Below are 16,117 nucleotides of genomic sequence, written 5' to 3'. Positions count from 1 at the left end.
AAAATAAGCATTCACCCCCTACTCACACACATACTCCCCATGCACATAAATGTGCACCTCCTGTCATCACTCCTATCTCTATCCCCATTCCCACCTATACACATTCCCATACATATCACCCCACACATGTATATACTCTCCCCAGCCCATATCCCCCCAAGTGCTCACGACGTGCAACACAGACACACACACACACACACACACACACACACACACACACACACACACACACAGCGTAAGAACTATTTGGAGACATTTCACAGATTTTTCAAGTCTCTTCCTCTATCTGTCTTTCTCAGATAGGACCTCAGAATGCAGAAAAAAAGTTTTGAACATCTAAAATGTTCCTGATTCCTAATTTTTTCCATGTTGAAGCCCTTTGAATATATATATATATATATATATATATATATATATATATATATATATTATATGTTTGCCAATCCATGTTTCACTTTATAAAATAGATTCAATAACATTTTTCAGGGGGGGAAGGAATCTTATTTATCAAAGTACTTTGATGCATTGGTGATCTCATTCATGTGAGTGATAAATAGAAGTACGTATAGAAAAATGTTATTTGTGTTTAATGGTAATCATCTCTAGGGTGGGCGAAGGGAGGGAAGAAAAAAGGGGGAAAAGAAATTTATGTGATAATTTTATATATTGGAAAGGAATAGCAAGTTGTATGTAACAGATTTGCAGTTTCATGGGCAATCCTCTTTTTTATTTTACTATGCTATAGAAATACCTGTTTTATTTCATAAAATAAAAAAGTAATTAAGTTTTAAAATAGAGCACATCCCCTGTGCCTGCCCATCTTGAGTGATCCCCCTCCCGTAAGTGTTAAATAGAAGATGCATCCAGATTTTCAGGGCCCCTCTCTTGCTCTTTCTTGACACTGCATGGATTCTAATGGCTGTCTACCAGTCATCCTGAATTTTCACCTGTCTCCTTTTTCTCTCATACTGAAGACTCTAAGTCACTTTTCTGAGTGAGCTTTTTCCCAGTCTTTGGGTTTGGGCAATGGATATTCTTTGGAAAAACCTTTCTAGCAAGTACAGCCGATAAAATATTAGGAAGGGAAGCAAATAAGCAAACAATTTATTATGTACTAAGCAGTGTGTGGAATGCTTTTACATATATTATCTCATTTGATCCTTCCAACAGCTCTCTAAGGTGTTTGCTGTGATTATGGGCATTTTGCAATTGAGGAAATGGAGTCAGGTAGCTTGCCTGGGGTCACACAGCTAGTAAGCATTTGAGGTGGGATTTGAACTCTAGGCTCAGCATTCTATTTTAGGAGAATGAGATATTAGGAATCCTCAAATAAAGTACTAGGAGACATGAAAATCTGAGAGACTAGACTGGTCAGATAGAATAGTAACTGGTCTGTGATTTCACAGTCAAGTCCTAAGGAGTTGCTTGAAGCCATGCTCAGGGTCTGAGAATGTAAGTGGTCTAGATCCAGTGTTTCAGAAGAAAGGGAAAGGAAATCATAGCAGCCCTCAGGGGAATGGCCAAACTGCTCTCTAGATTTTCAGAACTGATTAGCCCAGGAAACAGTAAGGAAGAGATGAGAAAGGCCATTCCTCTGCCTTCAGCAGGAAGATTAACAGGGAGCTGGGCCTGGGCCTGGGACCAGAGCTGGGGAAGTCAGGATCAGCACTTTTTGTCCAGGGTGTTCCTTTTGCTACTGGGCCTTCTTTTGAAGCCTGCTTGGAGCTCAGTGTGTGGGAGAGACCTTCAGGCTGGAGAAGGCAGGAGAATGGGCCAAATGCTTATTAACAACCCGGGTGGAGTGGGGAAGAGGGAGTTGGTTTGAAAGTCATACAAAAACATTAAATGAAAATCTCGGTGGTAGAGGGAGTATCAGATCTGGCCTTCCTGAGTCAGAGAAGGTTTATGAGAACATCCTGTGAAGCCTTAGGAAGTCTAGGTAGCCTGGGGGCATGTGGGATGGTGGCAAGCTGGCCAGAGGGGAAGGGATTTGCTTAAGAAGGTCACAGCTGATCCACGGGGGCAGATTTGGAACCCTCTGTTGCCTCCATATTCTATGCTGTTCCCACTACATCACACTTCTTCATAGAGTTTGTGAAGAAAATGTGATCATAAAGTTCAGAAGCACTTTGTAAATCCATTATTAGTATTATACACCATATAAATCATAGCTGGAGCAAAAACAATGCTGGACTTTTAGCCAACTAGTTCTCGGGACTGTGGGCAAGTTACAGGATGATAAATTCAGAGCTGGAAATGAATTTAGAAGTGATCTGGTTCCTCTCCACTTGTATATTTTTACAGATGAGGAAACTGAGGTACAAGGGATCAAAGAGAGAACTGCCTGAGGTCACACAGCAAAATAAGGGATCTAGAATTTGAACCTGAATTTTGACGTCTGGGGTAGTTAGAGTTCTGGGAAGAACCAAGTTCAAAATCCAGTCTCAGATCTTTAGAAGCTGTGAGATTCTGGGCAAGTCACTTAACCCCTGTTTGTTTTAGTTCCTTGTCTGTAAAATGGAGACACTTTAGAGAAGGAAATGACAAACCATTCCATTATCTTTGAGAAGAAGACTCTATGGACAAAATCCAGTGGGACACCACTGAACAGCAGTTCTGGCTCCCACTCCTCCATTTTGTCTTGTACTGGTTTTCCCCCCAAATCTCCTCATTGGTAAGATGAGACTCCGTTCAATCTACTGCTTTCAATCCTCTCAGTTCATTTTCCCAAAGATCACTTCAGGTTCTACAGTTGTCGTTGGATGAACCTCTCAGTTTGGGAGATAGACTATTGTATTACAGCTTCCCATCTCCTGGAATTCCCTCCCACCTTGTCCAAATTTAATCCATCATTCAAGACCTAGTTCAAGGCTGCCACTCCTCCCTAAAGTCCCTTTCCCATCTACATTGCACTCTCAAGGCCTCATTTAGGGGAGGGAAAGGCACTGGGGCCCTCTGGAGAGGCTTGAAGCTTGCTAGAACCTGCTGGGGCTTGTACTCCCAGATACAGCCTTTGAGAACCCAGGGGCTCCCCCAAGACACAATGATGTGCCAAAGAGGAATGTTAGTGGAAGCTTAAAGGACCCATGCTAGTTTTTAAGCCATGTCTTCTAAAAATGACTCCCCTGCTACCCCTTGTCCTTGGCTGCAAAGTAAAATAATACATTTTAAATAATGACATTTGAAAGACACATAAGAATAGCTTGTTGTTCTGTCACGTCCGAGTCTATGTGCAAGTCCACGGGGTTTTCTAGACAAAAACACTAGAGCAGTTTGTTATTTTTTTTCTCTAATGTGTCTCCATTTTACAGATGGCAAATAAGGGCTGCCCAGCAGCAACACAATTATTAAATGTCTCGAGTTGAATTTTAACTCAGATCTTTCTGAATTTATCTACTGCATTATCTAGTTGCCCATAAGAGTAGCTAGCATTAAAGCTATAAAATAATAAAATAAATAATAAATAAATAAATAAATACAATTGTTTGGAGGAGGAAAAAAAAGTAGCTAGCATTTTTATATATCACTTTAAAGTTTGCAAAGCACTTTACATCTCTTAACAGCCATGGAAGGTAGATACTATCATTAATCCCATTTTAGGGATGAAGAAATGGAAACTGAGAGAGGTTGTGACTTGTCTTGCTTCACACTTGGGATGATACAGCCTCTTCAGATTCATTTGGAATAGCTCCCTTTTCAGATTCTGCTGTAGAAGATAAATTTGTCCTGTTTGCATTAAAAAAAAAAAAAAAAAAAAAAAGCAAACCATACCTACTAAATGAGGGCCAGAAAGCCAGGAATTTCATGTTTGGAGCAAATTGAGACAGCCAAACTCATTTCCCACATGCCCTACGGCACATTCAACCTGCCCAGCTAGATGGGAACGGCCAGGGTAATAAAACATCCTTTCCTTGAACACTTTTGACTGTAAAAGAGGCACAAGGGGAGAGCCCAGTAAGGATTCTTCCTCACAGGCTGCTTATATCTCTTGCACAAATCTCTTTGGACAGCTGTGTGTGTGTATGTGTGTTTTATGGGGAGCCCCTGATTAAGTTTTCCCCATCCTCCATTCCCTTCTTAAAAATTTTTTTTGGGTGACATTACTGGATTGCCCTCACACATTTTTTGAGAGAGCTTCAAAGTAAGCTGCCCCATGTAGAAAGCAGGTTTCTGGGCAGTAAAGTTGACAAGGTTTAATCGCAGGGATTGTAAACCCAATGGAAAAGAGAGTAACCTAAACAACCGAGCTTCTCCATTCCATTCCTGCACATGGGCTTTGATGAGAGGAGGCCCCTGTTTATGAACACTGGGGCAGGCCTAGACATCCCATGGCTTCTAGAACCTAAGCTCTGTCTCCTAGCCTTAGATCAGAGGAAACCAGCCTGGGGAGATAGGAGAAGCTGCTTTGGGGAGCAGCAGAATGAAAGTTAAGGGAGCAAACAGTTGCATGTTTAGTTAAAGGATTTGTCAGAGAGCTTTGTCCTGGATTCCCTTCCAATTTCCAGATCTTCTTCAGGCCTCTTTCTTCATCCCCTTAACTTTCCCCACCTCATTCTCCTTGGGCCCTTATAATATAGTGAATTTGAAATTTTATGTGAGATTTCAATCCAATTTGCTTCATTTGACCCCCAAGGAGGCCGACTGAAAATCTTCCTTTTGGGGTCCACACAAATACTGGGGTTGTTGTTTTGGGGCCCCGAGGCAGATACTGAGGCTAGCTCCTTAGCTTTTTTTTTTTTTTTTTTTTTTTGCTTGGAAGATTTGCAGGAATAAATTGTGGATGAGCACATGTGGATACGTGTACATGCATGTTAGCATTCATCACATTTTTAGCTTGTGGTTTAAAACCATTTTGTTCTTTTTATGCAAACTCTAGAATGCCATTAGATCTGACATCTTGTTCATATGGTCGCTCTCCCCAACAATCTCTTCACCAGCCTTTATCACTAGAGTTGAAGGCAAAATTTTATTTTGGAAAAGTAAAGCTAAAAATATATGTAGAAAATAAAAAATGAACTTGCCATAATATTACCTGCTTTTCTAACTCCTTAAAGTTGATGATTCTATAACCTGGTTGGAATTCCAGCTAGGCAACATTTTTCCTAGTTTTAAAACACTTTACTTTCCTGGGACTCAGTCTTCTTAGCTATGAAATAGGAGTCAGTGAACTAGTTACTGGTAAAGGACCCTTGAAGCTATAGAGCTTCTAATAATAAAAGAAAGGTGAATCCGACTTCTCTGACCATTTTGAATGTTGGTGTTCTCAACGGGAATTTAATTTTCGGGTTCTTCAGCATATATTGTGACCTCTTCTATCTGTGGTAATTAGGGAAAGGAAAGAGTTAGTGATTAGTGATCATTTTATTTCTTTAAGCTTGCTTTGCTTTTCTCTTTCTATGGGTCTCTAATTTGTCTTTGCTTTCCATTTTGTGTATTGATTTTATTCATGTTAATTACAAATGGAATAACTTCCCCACTTCCTACTAATTGACTGAGGTTCTTCCAAAAACTAAATGCTTGTATATACAGTTAGTTATAGATGGTTTTTGTTGGTAAATTAAGATCTTGTTTATTCTTTTTAATTACATTTAATTAATAAAGACATATGTTTGCATTTTATAAACAAAAATATTTTGGAATGGATATTCCATTTCATTATTATCTAAAATGTTCTATCATCCATTTTGACTTTTATATTATCATCTTTTCCTTATTAATATATCCCAGATTATATTCTTGTATAAAAACATGCAATAGTTTAACAAACCACGCATTGATTCAGGCTATGTCATATAATCTCCATTATTAGTCCACCATCTCCCTTATGGAAAGGAAGGGAATGTACTTCAACATCACTATTTTGGATTGTATTGGTAATTATATTTAATCTGAATTCTGTTTTTAAAAAAATTGGTAATTGAATTTAATCTGAATTCTGTTTTTTAAAATAAATTTGGTTGCCTTCTTTTACATGTTATCATTTTGTGCATTTTTTTCTATTGGTTCTATTTTATTCTTTATCACTTTGAATAAGTTTGTTTCTTTCAATTCTGTGTTTTCTTCATCTCTTTTGGTATAATGATATTGTACAACATTTCATTTGTTGAGAAATTCCCTAAGATTAGCACTTTTATTTTCATTGTTTTCCTACTACAGAAATACTACTGAGAATATTTTAAGTACCTTGAGTCCTTTCTTTTGTCTCCTCAGAGTATATGTTAGGTGATAGAATCACTAAGTCAAAATATGCCTGGCATATTTCCAAATTGCTTTTCATAATAGTCTGGCTGTATCAATTCATAGCTCTACCAACAATGCACTTGTGTACATTTCTCCCTGTCTCTTTTCCAACATTGTTTCCATCTTACCATCTTTCCTATGGTGAGAAGGAAAATGACACCTCAGAGTTTTAAAATTTTACCTTTTTTTTAAAAAAAAAATTATGTGGAGCATTTCTTTATGATTGTTTATCATTTGCATATCTTTAAAAAACTGTTCATCTCTTTTGATCACTTATCTGCATGTATATATTTGCATAAATTCCCTATAGATTTTAGATGCCAGACTTTTATCAGAGAACTTTGAGGCAAAGATTCTCCCTGTCAAATCTATGACTTGATTTCTATTTCTGGCTACACTGATTTTGTTTGTGCAGAAGCTTTTAATTTTTACATAATCAAAATTTAATCTCTTATAACATCTTTCACTTCTCTTGTTATGAATTCTCCCTCAAAACATAGTTGTGAATGATGCAATTTTCTATTCTCCATAGATTTATTTTAAGAATGGAAACTTTTTCTACTTAGATTGTTTGTCCATTTGGAGCTTTTATGGAGTGTCACATATAATCTTTTTTCTGCTAACTTTCTGATTTAAAGTTATCCAACAGATCTTTTAACAATGAAGGAAGCAATGAAAAATTATTGTTCAGAGTAGTATTTATGAAACTATATTATGCTTCTATATTTTTTACCCATCTTTTTAATTTTTTAAACTACTACCGAGTAGTTTTGATTATTATTGTTTTATAATATAGTTTGAGACCTAGTAGTACTGTTTCATTTCATTAGGTGATCTGTTCTCCATTATTGTTTTCCTTGAAATTTTTGTCTTTTAATTCTTCCAAATGCATTTTGGTATTTATTATTTTGTCTAGTCCCATACTGGTATCTTGGTATTTAGACCGATGTGGCACTATTTAATGGGTTAATTTTAGTAGCAAATTAGTAAATTATATTAATTTTAGTAGTAAGATATTTTATTTTCTTGATATATCATACCTATGCATAATGACTAGCTCTCTGTTGGTCTCTTTATTTCTTTAAAGAATATTCTGTACTTCATTTTTTGCAGCTGAATATCATCCTGGTGGATTAAAGATAAAACATTTCATTCATTTTGTGGATATTTGAATGGAATTTATTTTCTGTTGTTTTCTATTGTTTTCTCCAAGATTTTCTTAATACACATAAATACTGATCATCTTTGGGCCTTTATTTTATGTCCTATTTTACTGAAAATACTAACCATCTTAATTACTTTCTTCATTAATTCTTCAAGGTTTTCTAAATAAATCATCTTATTATCTATGCATTGATATAATTTCACCTCATTTTTTGCCAATTATGATAGTTGTAAATACTAGATAGAGCTAACATTTCAACTAATATGTTAAATAATAGGTGAAAGGATACTCTCCTTGCTTTACTTCTGAACTTAATGAAAAAGCTTCCATTTTTCTCCATTGCAAATTATAATATCTCTTGGTTTTAAATACATGCTTTGATTATGTTTAAGAAGAGTTCTGTCATGATTATGTTTCATAAAAAGGGTTTTCACAAAATGAATATGTTTTATTGAAGGCTTTTTCTGCAGTTATTGGTATAATTATGCGATTTTTCTTATTATGATTAATTGTGATAATTGTTTTCCTAATATTGAACCATCTTTATATTTTGGTGTATGTACATTTTTTGTTATTTTGCTGTATGGTCTTTGCCAAAAAATTATTTTAAAAGTTTATATCAGTATTTATTTGTGATTTTCTCAGAGCAAGCTGAATCAGGGCAAGTGAATTAAAGAGAAATTGATACAGTTTTTAGATAACCCCCAGGATCAAGCATTGTCCATGTAATCTCAGAGTTTGAAGGTCTCTGAGTGATGAGTGACATGAGAAATTGTTTACTTTTTTCTGATTGCTATTATTTTTATTACTTTATTTGACAGAAATCTTGTGGGTTTTTTTTAAAGTAGTGAAGATTAGATTGATTTCATTATACCAAATGCTCAGCTGTCTTTCCAAAGTCTGAGGAATTGACATGATGAAGAAAGAGTATTTTCCTAATGTTTTGCCTAATTATAATTAAAACAATAGGTAGCAATAGCTATTAAAACCTAACATTTATATATCACCTTATGGTTTACAAAGTACTTTGTATATGTTAATACATTTGATGTTGCCAACTCACTAGCTCCCAAGATATCCCAATCTGGTTTTGGATAATTCTCATTGTCATTTTTGTACTGGTGCTGAGCCCCCAGATTAGTGAGTCCATCGGTGATATGGATATCATCCTCTTTTTTTTTTCTTTGTCATGCAATGTCTTCTTTATTCCTTCTGTGACTAATTCCTTGAAACTTCCTTGTGATTTTGGTCTCTTGGGCCTGGAAGTGCTGAAATCAACAGTGTGACCCCTTCATCTTGTGCTTGTAGACTAGATGAGTGAGCCCCAAGTGAGTTCATACTAATTCAGTGATGTGCCATTCTTTTCTAGAACAAAGCATGCAGGGATTGTTTCTGCATAGGAAGGAGTTTGGACCATGATTAATGTATCTGATTTAGATAACTACCCTTGCATTCTCCTGTGATGTCTTGTCTGCAGTGGAAAGAGCACTGAATTTGGTGCTTTGTCAGAGAACATGTGCTCAAATCCTGCATCTTGTCTCTTTTTATCTTTATGAGTATGAGCAAATCACTTTGACTTTCTGAGCCTCAATTTCTTAATCTATAGAGCCAGGAGGGGAGGTCAGTCCAATATTGAGGAGGGATAGCAGTGAAGTCAGAGGATCTGTGATGTTGACTATCTGTGTGTCATTAGGCAAAACACTTTTCTTCCTTTGATCTCAGTTTCCTCATTTGCAAAATGAGAAGCTTATACTAGATGACTTCAGAGGATTCTGCCCTAATTCCTATTATGTCTCTATCTCTCCTGATTTTATTTTATCTTTTCTGCTTTAAGGTAAAATAGTCCAAAATAAAACCATGTAGCTGGTTCATCCAATCCATTCTGGTTTTAAGGCAGAAATGGACACCAGCACATCCTGATCCTCCTTACTCCTTACATTTCCTCTCCCCCTTCCCCATCCATCCTCCTTCACTCCTTATCTCTCTTCACTAACGGACCTACATCCATCAGCTGGGGCAAATCAGTATTTCTGAAAGCTCTCAGAGCCTTGGGTAATGGGCACACACCGTCCTCGCTGGCTGGCCCCCTCTGATCTTCATGCCATATTCAGTATCACATTAACAACCCACAGCTTCTGGTGTTTTCTGGAAAGAATTCTGTGGGAGACATAAAGGTATAATAAAAATGATAATGAGGAAAAGAAGCCTGTCTTTTAAAAGCTTTTTACCCCTTTCCCCTCACTAAAACTAGGGGACATAGGGTTTGTTCTTGCTAACTTGGTATAAAAGGCAATGATTGATCTCTGTATGTGCTAGTAGGGAACCCCTCCTCCTAGTGTGTGTATATGTTCATATATGTATACTTTTCATGTGCATATATGTGTGAGAATAAAAATAAATCAAACTGATTGGTCTGTGTGAGCTGATAGGGATCCTTCCCCGTGTGTGTATGTGTGTGTGCACATATCTGCAAAACTCTCATGTGTATATGTGCATGAGAAAGAATAATAATGGTTTTTGTATGGGCTAGCAGGGAGCCCTCTTCAGTGTATACATACAGGTGTCTATAAATACCCATATGACTCTCCTATGTACATTTATGTCATTTATTTATTTTTTATACTTTGGGGAGATGAAGCAATTGGGGTTAAGTGACTTGCCCAGCTAATAAGTACTAAGAGTCTGAGACCAGATTTGAACTCAAGTCCTCCTGACTTCAGGACTGGTGCTCTATCCACTGCACCACCTAGCTGCTCCTATGTATATTTATGTATACATTAGGAAAAAGAGAAGGAAAGTTATTGGTCTCTGGATGGCCTAGTAGGGAATTGTCTCCAGTGTGTATATATGTATACCTGTATGTCTAGATTCCATATGTGCATCAGGTATGGGAAAGAGAATGTCCAACTTCCCCAGCTGCATTCCTGTTGTTCCCTCTGGGAGAATCTAAGCTTGAGGGGAGAGAGCCTTCATTTGATTTTGGTAGCTTAAGCACCTATCAGGGGAGGGTAGTAATATGTATAATAGGCAGTTAATGGTTGCAGAATAAATGAAAAATAGAATAACCAAACATAGGAAGGGGAGACCCAGGGATAGCTGGGAATCATTGATCCTTTTCTTCCTGGAAGAGAGAGAGGAAGAATTCTCTATCTCCTTTTCCTCCACATATATTTGTTGTCTCTACTTTGGAATTCTAAGAGTTAGGCTCCAATGACCTCACTTTGGTTTCCATAGATCTGGACCTCTTGCAAAGCTTCTACAAGCTTTTCCCTCATTTACTTTCAAAACTCCCAGATCAATTAGCTAAGAAAAAGCTGCAGCGAGCTGTTGGCAGGAGGCAACATACCGATTATTTACCGTTTTAAGATAAAAAAAGAGAACCTCTGTTGGGCGTAAGAGTGGTTCATGTTCTTCCAGGGGGAAGAACTCTTCCTGAACCCAAAACTATGGACTCCCACAGCTAGTCCAGTCATTGTGGGGTCAAAGAGCTTGCTCGGTCTGCCCAAAGAATTTTGGGTGTCCACAGGAACGATACAATGGACTTAGGAAGACCTGGATCCAGTTCCTGTTCCTGCTGCTTATTTCCTTTTTGACCTTGGATAAATCCCAGCTTCTCAAAGCCTCAGTTTTATTATCTGTAAAGTGAGAATAACTCTATTAGTCTATTGTGAGGCTTCCATGAGATAATGTGTATAAAATGCATTGCAAACTTTAGCACACTATATACATGTCAATCATTATTTTAGAGAATGGTGACAAGAAATATTTTTCTTCTCCTTTATTAAAGAGACTTGTTCTTCTATTTCGTGTCATAGGTAGCTTTTCCCCTGTCATTTCCGGTTCTTCTGTATAACTAGTAGAATTTGGGGGCTTAGATGTCAGTTATTCTTAGCACTGCCTGACAGAGAAGCCCTGCGGTGGGGAGGAATCCACCCACCAAGCTTGGGATCTCCCTTTTCATTCACAATGTCTTTCTGAATGGGGGGCAAACTCCTTGAGAAGCTCCCGAGAGTCTTGAGTCCTGCATAGGTGCTCAGGGCACGACCACCCAGACCTGTCTTCCTCCTTTCACTTTCTTTTCCACATCAGTGTATTTATGACCAAGGAAAGGGGCCCAGAGGGTGCTGTATAAAGAGCCTTCTTTCCGATCCTTGATTTGGAGGGGCAGGGGGGAGCCTGGAGAGGAGGTGTATTTGGGTGACAAATGGGAAGGGCCAGACTGGGGTTGTTGAGACTACAAAGCCCTCTCTGTCCTTTCCCCTTCTGCCCCACCCCCACCGTGCTGCTTCACATCTCAGGCATTAAGAAATTCCTCAAATATTCTCTTCTAGAGCATTCTTGCGCCCCATACATACCAGCCTGTCCCAGGGGGCCTTGATAATAATGAACAGGGGCTCTCTCTCCACTAATGATATTCAGGGCCATCTGTCCAGCTGGTAACTGAGTACTTAAGGCAGATGCTCTTTCTTTCCCCAGTCTCCAGAAAATTGGAAACTTAAAAAAAGTTTCTGTTTATTGAATCTAAAAGAGAGGTTTGGCTAGTACATTGATGCCTTTCTTTTCACCCCCCACCCCTTTCATCAGGGCCAGAATCTCTCCCTCCCCCAAAGGTTTTAAGTCTCGAACTCCTTTGTGGTTTTGATTTTGTAGTATTAATGGGGGTGGCTCCAGTGGAACCCAAGGAAAGCTTTCTAATTGAGGACCAGGAACAGCAGGCTGAGGCAGCCCCTGAGCTGGGACAATGAGGCCAGGGGGGTTCTGAGCTCAGAGCAAAAGTTAGAGCGCTGAGCACTGGGGAGGGGGCTTCTCAAGCCAGCCTCAGCAGTGTGACTCTATTCATGTGACTGGATAGAACAAGTTAAGGGCAATGCAGAACCTGTCCGGCTCTGATAGTATTTAAGGGAGGGGGAAAAGGAGATGCAGAGGAGAGGAAAGATGAGGGAAAGGAAGAGAGAGAGAGAGAGAGAGAGAGAGAGAGAGAGAGAGAGAGAGAGAGAGAGAGAGAGAGAGAGAGAGAGAGAGAGAGAGAGAGAGAGAAGTTCATAGAGAGAAGGAAGAGGGAGACAGTCACAGAGAGATGGAGAGAGGGACAGACAGACAGATGCACGCGCACACACTCACAGACAGAGAGATAGGAGTGGGGGAAGGAGAGAGAGAGAGAGAGAGAGAGAGAGAGAGAGAGAGAGAGAGAGAGAGAGAGAGAGAGAGAGAGAGAGAGAGAGAAAGAGAGAGAGAGAGAGAAAAGGAAAGAAGAAGGGAAGGAAGAAGAGGGAGACAGAAATGTGGAGAAAAAGAGAGGGAGGGAGGGAGAGAGAGAGAAAGAGGAAGAGGGAGAGGGAGAGAGAGAGGGAGGCAGGCCTGTGTCCATTTGCACGAGACAGAAAGAGGGAGACACACAGACACACAAGGCTGGAGAAAAGGAGGGAAGGAAGGAGAGACAGAGAGAAGCATACACACAGAAAGAGAAAGAAAGAGGGAAGGAAAGAAGGAAGGAAAGGGAGACAGACAGAAAGAGGGAAGGAGGGAGGGAAGGAAGAAGAGGAAATAGAGAGGGGGAAGCACAGAGACAGAAAGGGAGAATAAAATAGGAGGGGGGAGAGGAGAAGAGAGGCTGTTTGCCCTGCCTGTGAGCACCCAGGGGTCCTTGCTTGTGCACGTGTGGGTGTCTGCCCCGTTTCTTCCTCCAGCTTTCTCCTTTCTCACCCAGTAATGACAAAGGCCTGGTCGGCTGCAGAAGCTAATGCCCCCAGAAGCTGAGTGAGGAGAGCCCTGAGGGAGTGAGCCCCCATTCTGGGAGTTGGTTCTTATCTGGAAAAGCTTAGGTCTTCCTGCTGGGATCGGAGGCTCTCAGCTGCTGCCTGCGGCCTGGCGTGATCTGCAAACCCCGGGGCAGAGCTGGGATCCTGGGAGGCAGGAAACAGCTGCCATCCCTGCCCCTCTGTGTCCTCAGCATCCCCAAGCTCTTTTTCTGGGGGGACGGATTCTTTTTATAGATTTTGAGGTCACCTAGTCCAGCACCTTTACTTTACAGGTGAGGGGACTGAGGCCTGGGCGGTGCTTGCTCTTGGTGGGCATTTACTAGTAAGCAGGGCTGCTGGCTTCCCAATCCAAGGCCTGGGCATGGCTCCCCAAGGAGAGTCCCCTTCTACCCGATAATACTTTGGGGATGACATTGGTCTGGACTGGATGGAGCTGGGGGAAGAGGTGAAGGAAGAGAAAATACAATTGCATGAGGGCAAGTTTTAGAGGGTTTTTTTTAATGGATGAATGTTGTTTTGATGTATCATTGGATCATGGATCATAGAAGATGATAGAATATCAGCTATTTCTCAATGAACAGTCCCTTCCAGGATTCCTCTAAAAAAGCGTTATTCAAATCCTTCTACTACAATGATTGTGACTGATACACACATAATTCTCCATCTTTTGTAGTTTAATGTTTATCAGAAAAGGATATTTGCATTAAATTAGTTAAGTGGAATAAATTTTTTGTATCTTCAAGTTGTTTTCATTTATTAATGCATGTATTAATAATTAGAGTACTGACTTGGACTCAGGAAGGCCTTGGGTCAAGGCCTAGTTCAGATACTTAATAATTTCCAGATCAACAAACAACTCTTCATGACCCTTATTTTCTACATCTGTACAATGGGGATAAGGATGTGTAGTAAGTTATTTCCTTTCAGGTGTAGTAAGAGGTTCAGATGAGTCACTATATACTTTGCACACTTTCAAGTGCTAGATAAATAATTTTAGAATATATTTTATTGTCATTATTTAGGGTCTGCCACACAGTGGGGGCTTAATAAATGCACTTTGAAATGAATTTTATTATTTTGCTTCTGTTTTCTTTATTCTCCATTACTTTATACAAGTCTGTCCAGGTTTTTCAATTTGTTGTACCTTAAAAAAAATCATAGTCCATTACATTCTCACGCCATAGAGTTTCAGTTGGAATTGGAGTCATTTTTGTAACTTAAAGCTTGTGAATGATTGTTTTCAACTCTCACTCCTATGAAGGTATTTTCTCACTATATCAGGAGACTCTAAAAAGTCACGTGTGATCTCCTAGGCACATTCCCCTTCCTCCCCCCCTTCCTTGAATAATGTGAAGACAATTTGTTCTTCGTGGTTCTATTTTAGGCTTTGCTAATCAAAGACCGGTTCTACTTTGATTCTTGGATGGAGCTTTGTACCTCATCAAGGGGATGCCAAGCATGAAGAATGCCTGCAGTTCTTGGGGTAGATTCTGTCTTCATTTTTTTTTTTTTTTGCTTCTATGGTATTTGCTTTCCTTTGTACCAGACATCTTCTTCATCTGAAAGCTTGAGAGTGCTTCCAGAGGTGAACTATACTTTTATAAATGGCAAATAAAATCAACCAAGGAGATCAAAGACAGAAGGAAAGATACCAAAATATTCAGAGCAATCTCCTTTTTATGTCCCCTTCCATTGGAGTGTAAGCTCCCTCAGGGCAGAGGTTCTTTTCTTTTCTTTTTTTTTTTTCTTATTTGAATCCCCAGCATGGTGCTTGGCATAAAATAGGTATTTAATACATATTTTTTTGGCTTGAGATCCAAACTGGATTCCCATTCATTAGAAAAAGACTGAACAAAAGATGTTATATATGATTGTGATGTTCTATGATCACATGTTGGATGATTCTGACGTATTCAAAGGAAGATTTCTTTGAACTGATATACCACAAAGAAGGCAAGATCAGGAGAATAATATATGAAATGATTGCAATAATGTAAATGAAAACAGTGCTAAAAGATAACTGATTAAAAGCAATGATTAATCTTGATTCCAGAGAATAGGTTAGGAAACATACCTCCCTCCTCTTGGTAGAGAGATGGGGGACTATAGGTATCAAATGTCATTTTTACTTTCAGGCTGGCTTCTCTGCCAATTGGTTTCATTGGACTTTTTTCTTTGTGATATTGGGAAATTTTTTGGGGGGTGGTGAGGAAGTGGGGAGAACATTGAAAAATGTCTGATGTAAAAAACAAAACACATCAGTAAAACTTTAAAAAACCTCCAAAACCCAATTACAATCCAATGTGGATAGATAAAAAGAGTTTATTTATCTGTAGAACTCAAAGCCAAAGTGTTTAATGAAAGCCTAGGAGTTCCTCTCTCTACAAATATATTTGTTTACTTCTTTTCAAAACTTGTTTTGTCAAGACAGCTTCCTCAGCTTCTTTCTGAATTCACAGTTGTATCAGTATTTCTTGCCTCTTTGTCTTTCATACTTCCAGTTTCTCAGCCCCATCTCCAAAATTTTATTCTACTTTCTAATTTCCTTTGTGGGCAAGGTGACCACTCTATTGGTAAATAGAAGGACATAACGGTTTGCTTCTTGTAGGAAAGTGTCAAATGCACACATCAGATGATGGACAGAAGTTGGATGGATTCTTGAAGTGACATCCTGTGGTCTTGGGGTTGTAGAATGGCTCTCTAAGCTCCCCGGTTTTCTCTATCAGGTGCAGAAGTGTATATTTCAGAGAGGAAGCTGTTCAGGGAGAAGTTCTTTCCCTTGGGATCATAAATCTCCAGCAAGCAAGCTCTCAGAGGCAAAAGAGGACCATTCTTCATTTACACATGAAGAATCTGGAGGTTTAGAGAGGTTAAATGACCCTGTTAAACACAAGTTTTAAAGGCTTTTGTCTGGCACTCAAGGCCCTCCATAAGCTGATGCTATCCTGCCTTT

At 39.1% G+C, this 16,117-nt stretch overlaps 1 protein-coding gene and 1 long non-coding RNA gene across 4 annotated transcripts in view; one reads left to right on the top strand and one right to left on the bottom strand.

The window, feature by feature from the left end:
- Positions 1-16,117, top strand: part of MAML3 (mastermind like transcriptional coactivator 3) — a 531,295-nt gene that overhangs the window by 99,375 nt on the left and 415,803 nt on the right. The gene's annotated exons all lie outside the window — the stretch shown is intronic.
- Positions 9,404-10,343, bottom strand: LOC141546743 (uncharacterized). Its single transcript, XR_012483406.1, has 2 exons — positions 10,261-10,343; positions 9,404-9,562 (listed from the first exon to the last, which is right to left on the bottom strand). It is a non-coding gene; the product is annotated as an uncharacterized LOC141546743 (long non-coding RNA).

This window comes from Sminthopsis crassicaudata, chromosome 6 (genome assembly GCF_048593235.1).
Source record: "Sminthopsis crassicaudata isolate SCR6 chromosome 6, ASM4859323v1, whole genome shotgun sequence".
In the NCBI taxonomy this organism is placed as follows: Eukaryota; Metazoa; Chordata; class Mammalia; order Dasyuromorphia; family Dasyuridae; genus Sminthopsis; species Sminthopsis crassicaudata.
This window is presented reverse-complemented; position numbering and strand designations above follow the sequence as displayed.